This window comes from Denticeps clupeoides, chromosome 4 (assembly GCF_900700375.1).
Source record: "Denticeps clupeoides chromosome 4, fDenClu1.1, whole genome shotgun sequence".
Taxonomy (NCBI): domain Eukaryota; kingdom Metazoa; phylum Chordata; class Actinopteri; order Clupeiformes; family Denticipitidae; genus Denticeps; species Denticeps clupeoides.
The window spans coordinates 5615695-5625340 of record NC_041710.1 but is presented as its reverse complement, the minus strand read 5'-3'; the positions used below and the strand labels follow the sequence as shown (position 1 = coordinate 5625340).

At 42.6% G+C, this 9646-nt stretch overlaps 1 protein-coding gene across 1 annotated transcript in view; it reads left to right on the top strand.

The window, feature by feature from the left end:
* The first annotated feature begins 422 nt into the window (after positions 1–422).
* Positions 423–9646, top strand: part of LOC114789039 (leucine-rich repeat and immunoglobulin-like domain-containing nogo receptor-interacting protein 3) — a 38146-nt gene continuing 28922 nt past the window's right edge. Inside the window, exon 1 of the mRNA XM_028978093.1 lies at positions 423–755. The gene's annotated coding sequence lies outside the window, so the exon portion shown is untranslated. The remainder of the gene's footprint in view (positions 756–9646) is intronic.

Genomic DNA, 9646 nt, shown 5'->3' with positions numbered 1-9646 from the left:
CCCGTCGCTACAGTATAAATAAAAAACATGTAGTTAAACATTTATTTCATCATCTATTCATCTGGATCTATCCATCTGCTCCAAGGGGTCAATAGCCATATCATGTGAAACAAAAATAGATGTTTATTAGTGAGATCTGCAACGAGCGAACATACACACATGTGTAATGTAACTCCATGGCAAGTCTAATCTATAACTATTTTAGATGCCCCACCACACTTAAGGATTATAACCGACAGATTGAATGCCCCAGAAGCTAACAATCCTATCCCAGTTGATCTGCCTTCATGCCAATGTGATATTTAAACTCTCTATTATCACCACCATGACGATTAGTGACACCGCCGCGCCGGTCCCTTGTCGTTTTGCGTTTTTTCTCGCTCCGCGCACTTGCGGCAGGGTCCCTCGATTGTCCGCTCTCTCTCTCTCTCTCTCTCTCTCTCTCTCTCCTTCTCTCATTCTCTAGTTCTCCGCCCAGAAACGCACACAGCCGCGGCCGAAAAGGGCGACGCGGACGGGCAGCGCCGGCGCGGAGGTCGTCGGCATGACACGGTCGCCGGCGAGGCAGGCGGAGGCGGAGACTGGCGTGTGCGGCTCGGCTCCCGATGCCGGCCAGTGAGGAGACGGACCCTGCGCCACGCACACGCACACGCACACGCACACGCTCTCTCAGACCCACCGGGCAACTTCTGGACAGAGAGGAGGAGGAGGAGGGCGCCGGGATGAGGACGGAACACACTTAGGCTGCGTCCCGGGTAAGAGAACCACAGGTGCACAGGCGGGAAAGGACGGGTGTGTTGTTAACTGTGGCGAGTTTGGGGTTTGTGTGGAAGACGCGACTGTCTGTCTGTCTGTCTGTCTGTGTTGAGTTTCTGCACAAGACCAGTTCAAAGCGAATCAGACACACGAAAAAGAAGAGATGAAATGTTTACTGTGGCAGTCGGGCTAAATTTAGACACAATGCATGTAGAGCCTTTACTCTCTCTCTCTCTCTCTTTCTGTCTCTCTGTCTGTCTGTCTGTCTGTCTCCCTCGCTCGCTCCCCTGTCTTGTCTCTTCTGGTCAGCTTCTGCTTTCTTTCCGCTGTCGAGCCGATGGAGAGAAGCCTTTTGAAAAGCGTGTCACAGGAACCGCGTCCCTGTCTTCCACCAGTGACGAGCCCAGAACGCAGATTGAAAGGGTCCGTGGATGAAAAGGGAGAGAAAAGGAAAATAAAAGATGAAATGATGTGATGTCCACAGAGTCTACCATTCAAAGCGGCGTGTCTAATTACATACGTACACACACACATATATATATATATATATATATATGTCTACAGTTAATAGGAAAGAAAAGGTTCTTTGTAAGTGCAGAACATCTCATTTTGATGCATTTGTTCTCCAGAGTCGCATCTGGCTTTATTAAATGGACCCGCCGTGAAATATTTCCTCGCACCAGAACATGTTCCGAACATCTCGCATTGTTCAGGAGGAGCTACAGGTAACGCGTCGGCCTTATGCAGAGTGACACGAACATACTGCGCATAATTAGGCCCCCAGCTGCTCAGTAAAAATGAATCTCCCGGCCTGATCACCAGGCAGAGATGATTAGGCTCCACAAGACCTGCAGCTGATGCTCCGCTGCTGTTACGCAACCGTCCTCGGGTTAACCACGGCCCGTGTTTATGCCGGGAACCGCGGCTCTGGACATTTTTGCAGGTATAGTTCTCACATAGAGCACCGTTATTGTGGTATTAGTGCGATCAGCCTCCTGTTGATCAGTTGTGTGCTTTAAGGGTCTCTTAGATCTCATTATTAATGATGTTGAGGGCTAAAAAAAATTTTCAAAACGGGATGGAATTTCGGTTTCGGTGCTGTAGGGCTGTAAACTTTGGGGAAAGACTTCACTTTAGGTTCACTAAATAAAAGATTTAAAACACGACTGAGCGTTACCACATATGAACTCTCTCGCTCTTGTTTGAAACTGTGCACTCTTTTAAAGCTCACATGATCCTGAAGGTTTGCCCTCATGCCCTGTCGATGTCGGTGTAAATACAGTTAATCTGCAGTGTTTCGGGATCCCAGAATGAGGACTGATAGATGCACAGAAAACTGATACATTAAAACCTTAAAACTTATCAAAATATCTCTGACATGTTTAAGGATAGCAAAATAACATTTTTATAATTATTGAAATGTCATTTGTTCATTCACTCAGGATCAGACTCTAAACATTGCACATATAGCTGTAATGTTATTGTCAAACTTTGGTAAACGTGTACAGATTGATGGTTTGTTAAAAGCATTCAAAACTAAATAAACACTTCAATGTAATTAATTCAAGGTCAGTACAGTGTGTACCGCAACAAGTTCACCAAGTTGGTGTTCCATGGCATTGAAATGAAAAAAAAAAAAGATTAGTCCTGCCTCTGGCCAAACAAAGGTTGTTTTAAGCACCATATAACATATGACGTAGATATAAAATATAACGCATATATAACACTTGCCTATATTTCATGTACTGCTGATTGTTTCATATGCCGTGGCCTTAGGACACCTCTGATAGGTAAATAAGACTGGAGTACGGCCCCCAAATGTTTATAACCTGGTAGCTCAGACATGCTTCATATATACTAACTACATATATACAAAATGCATACTAATCACAAAAATGTTATTAGTATGCAAATTACATTGTTTCAAATTACACATTATAAGACTGTCAGATAATTGCTAGAGCAGTGGGACTTGAGACCAGAATATCTATATAATTTGTCTCATTATGGCATATAATGACAAAGTATTATTCCCAAAATAAGATGCCAAGCCTTTCATAAGGTGTGTGTGCTTATAAAGTGGTGTTAAGAGTGATGTCTTATTAATGTTAGGCTCTTGGTTTGGTTTTGAGTTAATCCCAGAGAGGGGGAAACTACTTAGTATTTTTTGCACGTCAAACATGTAAGACATCCTGTCTCACAGTAACCTGCCTGTCATCCAATTTTCTTCTGTAGTCACTGTTCACCAATCTTATTTCTCACTTGCGTGTCTGGCCTTCTCATATTTGATGTGGATGGTGATTTTCATGTTCTAATTGACAGCCGGCTCTGAGCTTCCATTGGTTGTGCGAACTGGAAATGCAGGCGGAAGCAAATTAGTTGGTGAGCAGGGTGGAGAAGAGTACAGGATGGGTGGCCCAGCCTGATAGATCATTAGTGAAGTGCTGAGAGCAACTTCCTTCAGTGCCGGACACAGTATATGAGTATCCGTCCTAAATCGAGATCTGAGAAGAAATGTGGAAATCCTCAGAGAAACAACCACTATATTTAGGTGGCTTGTGATTGAAATGAGATGTTACAAATGTTCATATGTGGTTTAAAAGGCAGCAGATTCTGGTCGCAACTAAACAGGGCACTATTTTCAAACTTGCACTAAAAACTTGGGGTGCGTTCACTAGTGTAAGGTTAAAGGCGTCCTCAGGATTTACTTGAACAGACAGCGAGAAAGTACTGCTTGGTTGTTATCTGTATGACGGAGACAATCTAACTCTTTTTGTTGGTGTGTAATTATTTATACAATCTTTATACAATACAATCTTTAATGATGTTTTAAAATGGGAGGAGACTAATGATAGATCGCTATTGTGCAATGATTTAAAAGCCTGTAAATACATCTCGTTGCAAAAATAAAGTTTGTGTTTCTTATTTTTTCTTTATTTTATTTTATTACACAGATAAAACGTTCTTGTTTTATCTGCTGAAGGCCTTTGACCCTTTCCTAGCGAACAAGCCCCATGCTTAGCGCATAGTACTGTGCCTGCCGCCAGTTCGAACGTAGTGCCCAGAATGTTTTGGCCTGAGAGGGATTGCTCAGAAATCGCTTGCAGGGCTGTCGGTTGGAGTTTGTGGTGGGGGTGGGCGAGATGTGTGTTCCCTTGCCTCACCCTAATGGATTTCCTCTGTACTTTGTCTTTGCTCACTCATACTTGTAAGAGCACAGATTGCCCATTTGGCAGTGATTGTAATAAGAGGACCTCTACCCCACTCTAGTGCCTTGATGAGATTCAGAACGTCACCCCCTTTGATCTACCAACAAAGCCTTTTTTTTTTTTTTTAAAGATGGCATCGAGATTCTAGTTTTCGTTGCAAAGACCTTAAATCACTCCTTAATTGTTTTTGAGATTAGCTGTGCTCTTTTTGGCTTAGTAGCTGAGCAGCGTTTAATTAAAGTCCCTTTTCTGCTGAGTCTGAGTTCCCTCTATCTCACAGAAATGATTTAGAAGGCTACATGTTTGAGACTTCTTCTCTCCAACCAGTTTCAAACTCCTTCCTTGGACCCTCCATTCCATCTGTCTCTAGCTCTGGTTGTGAATAGAACAACAATGGATTGTCCAGTCTAGAATGCAGGGTTCAGCTCTCACCTTAATTTGGCTATAGGGTATTTTGAAGGCATTGTCTGTGCTTAAGAACACACACAAGAGAGAGATGGTTGACGGAACTGTTCCAGGGATAATTCCCCATGATGTCCACAGAGGTTTGAATTGTGCACAGCCTGGCTGCCTCCATGTACTGGGGCGTCTTTAACAATAGCTTGTTTATTTAATTTACATTTACAGCATTTACCAGACGCCCTTATCCAGAGCGACTTACAATCAGTAGTTACAGGGACAGGAGCAACTTAGGGTTAAGTGTCTCGCTCAGGGACACAATGGTAGTAAGTGGGATTTGAACCTGGGTCTTCTGGTTCATAGGCGAGTGTTTTACCCACAAGGCTCCTACCAGCCTTGCAGAGTGATTTTAGTGATTTGCAGAGTGATTTTAGATTCTCAATGAAGTTAAGGTATATATGAAAATCTGATGCTCCCTGATCCATTCCGATTAGACCTGGCATTGTAAGACCTGTGCCATTTAAGTGAAGTGAAAGTGATGTGATTGTCCTTGTGATACACAGCACAGCACTCGGTGACCTCTGCTTTTAACCATCACCCTTGGTGGGCAGTGGGCAGCCATAACAGGCGGCACCTCAGTAGCATCTTGGCAGATGGGCATTCAAACCGGCAACCTTCTGATTACGGGGCCGCTTCCTTAACCACTAGGCCACCACTGCCCCACATGTACTTGTTTCCCTACATGTTTACCCACATTTGGGGATTGAATTTAGCATTGAATTAGCTAACTTCATTTTATTGACACATAATGTTGCTGAACCAAGACCTGAGCAACAGAGGCAACTCCAGACCATGACACTGCCTCCTCAGGCTTGTATAGTAGGCACTATGAATTATGGGGGCATCACTTAGTCAGTAAAGTTTTATTTATATAGTACTTTTCTAAGTAAAGTGCTTCACAGACAGTATTAAATAACTAAACTATTAAACACTCAAAGCACAAAAACCAATAAACACACATACAAAACACTATAAAGGAAACAGCACATTAAACCACTTTGGCTCACAGCTGGATAAAAGCCAAAGCACAAAAATGAATATGCAGTCTGATAACCACGGTCTGATTGTTGGTGGTCTCGGGCATACACAAACTTTGAAAAGTCCCTGACTAGAGGACCCTAAAGACATTGTACCTGTATGAACAACCAGTATCTTTGGAAAAAGATATATTCCCCTGCTTCACCTTTTAAAGCTTCTTACCCTGATGCGGCCGTCACTCTGGAACAGAGTAAATCTGTTTCCATCGGTACAGAATTGTGCTTCCTAATGAATTGAAGACTGTTTTTTTAACCATTAGCCTCACTAACAAGCGGCTTTCTTATGGACACACAGCTGTTAGGTCCTTGCTGCATGGAGAATTGCACTATTAAATACAGTTGTAACCATGGGATGTGTCTTCTGAGATTGTTGTTGCAAGAAATGAGAAGCAGTTAGTAACCAATCAAAGTCTCTTGGCTCTTTGCTCCTTTAAATTCAGGAGTTTATTTCATAGGACAGCATGTGTGTGTATGTGTGGGTGTCTTAAAAGGAGAGCATAGAGTGAGAGACAGGCTAGGGTGACCTTGCACCCATGCACACTGCAAGTTCACCTCTCCCCAGGACCCTCATCTACTCTGAGGATTATGGAATTAATTTGGTTGGCTGGAGATCTTTGCAGCCAGTGCTTTGCGGCGTGTGTCGGGGGACGCTGCATTTCAGGGTGTGTGGTTGGTTGGAAGGTCACGGCGACAGCTCTCAGGCTGTCCACTGGTGGCGATTCGCAGAGTGCTGGGGCCATTTGTCACGATCCCAGTTGATCTGTCAGACAAACGGCGACCTAGAAAAAGTGGAGTTTGTTTGGAAGTCAGGCCCTCTGGTGAGTTTGAGCTGGGATCTCACACAAATACTCACATCAGAACTGGTATCAGGAAGAAAACGGGGCTTATGTTCCCCGGCTCTGTTTTTCTGCACTGAACACTTTGTGGTTTAGCAGACCACAAGTTTGCACAGCCTACCTGTGCCTGCTATCATCATGGCTCCTCTGTTCCATCCATCATTATTTTGTTTCTCTCAGATTTCCCAGCCTTGCTTGGCGAAATGAGGTGCAGAACCTATAAAAAAAAAACAGAGCCTCTGTTCACAGTCTCTTTATGCATTCATGAATTTCTTAAAAAAAAAAAAAGAAAGAAAGAGAGATCTCACTGAATTCATAGCTGAGCAATGTGCCCTTAAATGATATCATGGTATTTTTTTTTAAAAGACTGACATTTATCGACCAATCAGCCATGAATATTGAATATATTTTGCTGCCACAACAGCTTTGACTCATCGAGGCACGGACTCCACTAGACCTATAAAGCCTTCAGAAGCAGATCCTTTAAGTCCTGTAAATTGTGAGGGGGTTCCTTCATAGATCAATCTTGTCTTTTACAGCCCGTCCCATAGATTTGGAGGCTGACACCCTGAACTGCATTCATCAAACCATTTCTGAAGCCTTTTTTTTCTGCGAGGCAAGAGCATTAACCTGCCGAAAGAGGGCACTGGGCCGTCAGAGAATGGGTATGCTTGGTCAGCAGCAGTGTTTATGTGGGTGGTATGTGCCAAAGTAACATCTGCATAAATGCAGAATCCAAGGTTTCCCAGCATGGTGACACACTCCAACCAAGCCATTCACATGTCCAGCTCTGATGCTCATGCTTTAGGTGGTGAAAGCCCCATGCACAGCAAACTGTCTCTCTGAACACCTTTCTATTTGGACCAGCATGAACTTTTTTAGGCCAATTCAGCCACAAAGTATATATGCAGCTGATCAGTGACCCCTGCTTTAGTCTATGTTTTTTTTCTAAATGCATCGATTTTATAACATATCATATATCATATCAATGTATCAAATGTTGTAGAATCGACAGTGTTGCATTAACGCTGTTATTGTGGACAACATGGTTCCCTACCCTAGCAGTAAATTGTCCAACTTCTCTGGCCTTGTCCACACAAGAACATTTTTCTCTAAAAATGTCCACAACTTTGTTATTCACCATCGGCTCTACCACACATCCCTGATGTATTAGTCCAACCCCCAACCTGACCAATAATCCCTGAACATGTCATACATTCAACAATGGCGGATAACACGTTTATGGTTGTGCTGAAGCAGCTGCAGAACCTCATAAGGCAACTACAAGAAATCCTCTCTACGGTGTCTGGGTCGTTCTCTGTGTCTCAGTGTGGATGACAGCGTTTCAGAGAGCGTTCCCATGTGATCTAGCAGAATGAGAAGAACCTGGAAATGCAGGTGCTCTGCGTCTGCAGCCCCCTCTTCTCCTGTTAACACCTGCAGCTTGTGAGCTCTGTTCCCTGACCAGCAATCTACCCTGATAAATCACAGCCCTCTCCCAAAACACGCATGCATCAAACCGCAGACGCGCAACTTTGTTAGCCCTCATTTCACTCTGCAAAGTGCCAAGATCTGCAACAAAGATCTGGCTCTGATTATCACATCTAATGCCCATAGAGTTTTTAACTGTGGAGGTGAGGCAAGTTTTGTTTCCTGCGAACTAACTGGACTCAGCTCCTCATTCATACAAGCTGAATGAATTGCCTGAAAGTGGCAGTTGTGTGTGTGTTTGCATTTGTTAAGAGCTGTGCAGCTCCACCAGTGTGGATGAGACCCTGGTCTTATGCCAGCAAAACTGTATTAATCTGATTGAATATTTAATGTTTTCTCAGAATAGCCATGCCCTTTTTATAGCATGTTACGTCCTGAGGCAGACAGAAGATTGAACACTCTGAATATGTGTGTGTGTGTGTGTGCCGTGGGTTCAGAAGGGTCATTTTCCTCTCCTTTCCTGAAGCAGATATGCACTCTCTCTGCATATGTCTACTGTGTGTGTAATGGACTTTTTCAGCATGGTAGAATATTAATGTGCATTTTTATTAATGGCCTCAGATATGTCTTCCTCCGCAGTTTCCTACGGATAAATGATTGAACGAGTTATGCGCTTGCTTAAAATATCTCCATATGCTGTGGCAAGGCCCAGCTGGCCACACTATCCCATACATTAGTGCTGCCTCACACACACACCACTGCCCTGAAGGGTCAGTTAATATACACACAAACATGTTTCCATATGGGGCTGTTCTTTTTTAGATGTCTAGATTAATATCTTATGAAGCTTTAAATCTATTTAGTAAATATTAATGAAAACGTCCTGTGCCAGCGGGTTGCTATGTATATGATGATGTTCTAAATATGAAGACAAAATCACAAGCACAAATCATATGCAACTTGACGTCTTGAGGATGCATTTGAATACCTATCCGATACAGTTACTTAGATATGTGAGGATTAAAAGTGGTTGAGAAAAAAATGAATTGCAATACAATCTTTCACATTGAAAAGCCAAGCCGTGAAAAAACATAATCTATAAAACAGCAAAACGAACTGGCCCCATGTCAGGTGTTTTACCCACACAGTAACTCAAGCAGTAAGGCTGGGCAAAACCATTGTTTTTAAAACTATTAATGTTTCTGCATTAATTTCTGATTACGTTGATCCATACCTATCAAGCAGGTTTGAGGTCACACTGTCTGCTGGGTCATGTCAGTTGTAGCTTTCTTTCACCAAAGCTCGACGTCCACCAACTGCAATCCAGCTAAACATGATAGATTTATTTTTATATTTTATTTAACCCAATTAATTTTTTATAATTTATTTTTATTATTTTCAATTATGCAATTTTTGATGCAGTATTCTTAAAGGGAATCAAATTGTGCAGTTTATTTAAATGATTTTCAGTGGTAATTTTTCCTCAGCTAATAATTTAAAAAAAAGAATCCTAATATACATCCAGCGCTCTTATATCATATCGTAGGGGAAATGTTGATATGACTCAGAGGTCTTAACAACATGAGAATTATTGGAAAGCCTTTGCACTTGTCGTGTATAGAACATCCAAGATTCATGCGTGGCCTTTATGAGTTTGTTCCAGCAAATCAGCTCGTCCCCAACCCCCTCCCGCCCTCCCCCTGGCTCTTTTTCAGCTCAATCATTGTCACTTTTATTTTTTTCTTGCTTGAACGATTCATTCATTTCATTAAAAAACACACACACACACACAATAGATTTGAATCATGTGCTTCACTGTGCGTTAAACCACTCACTTTTCTACAGAGTGGAGCTTTGTTATGCTCCGAATGTATTTAAAGCTCAGCATGGAGACCATAACATCATTTCGAACACATGC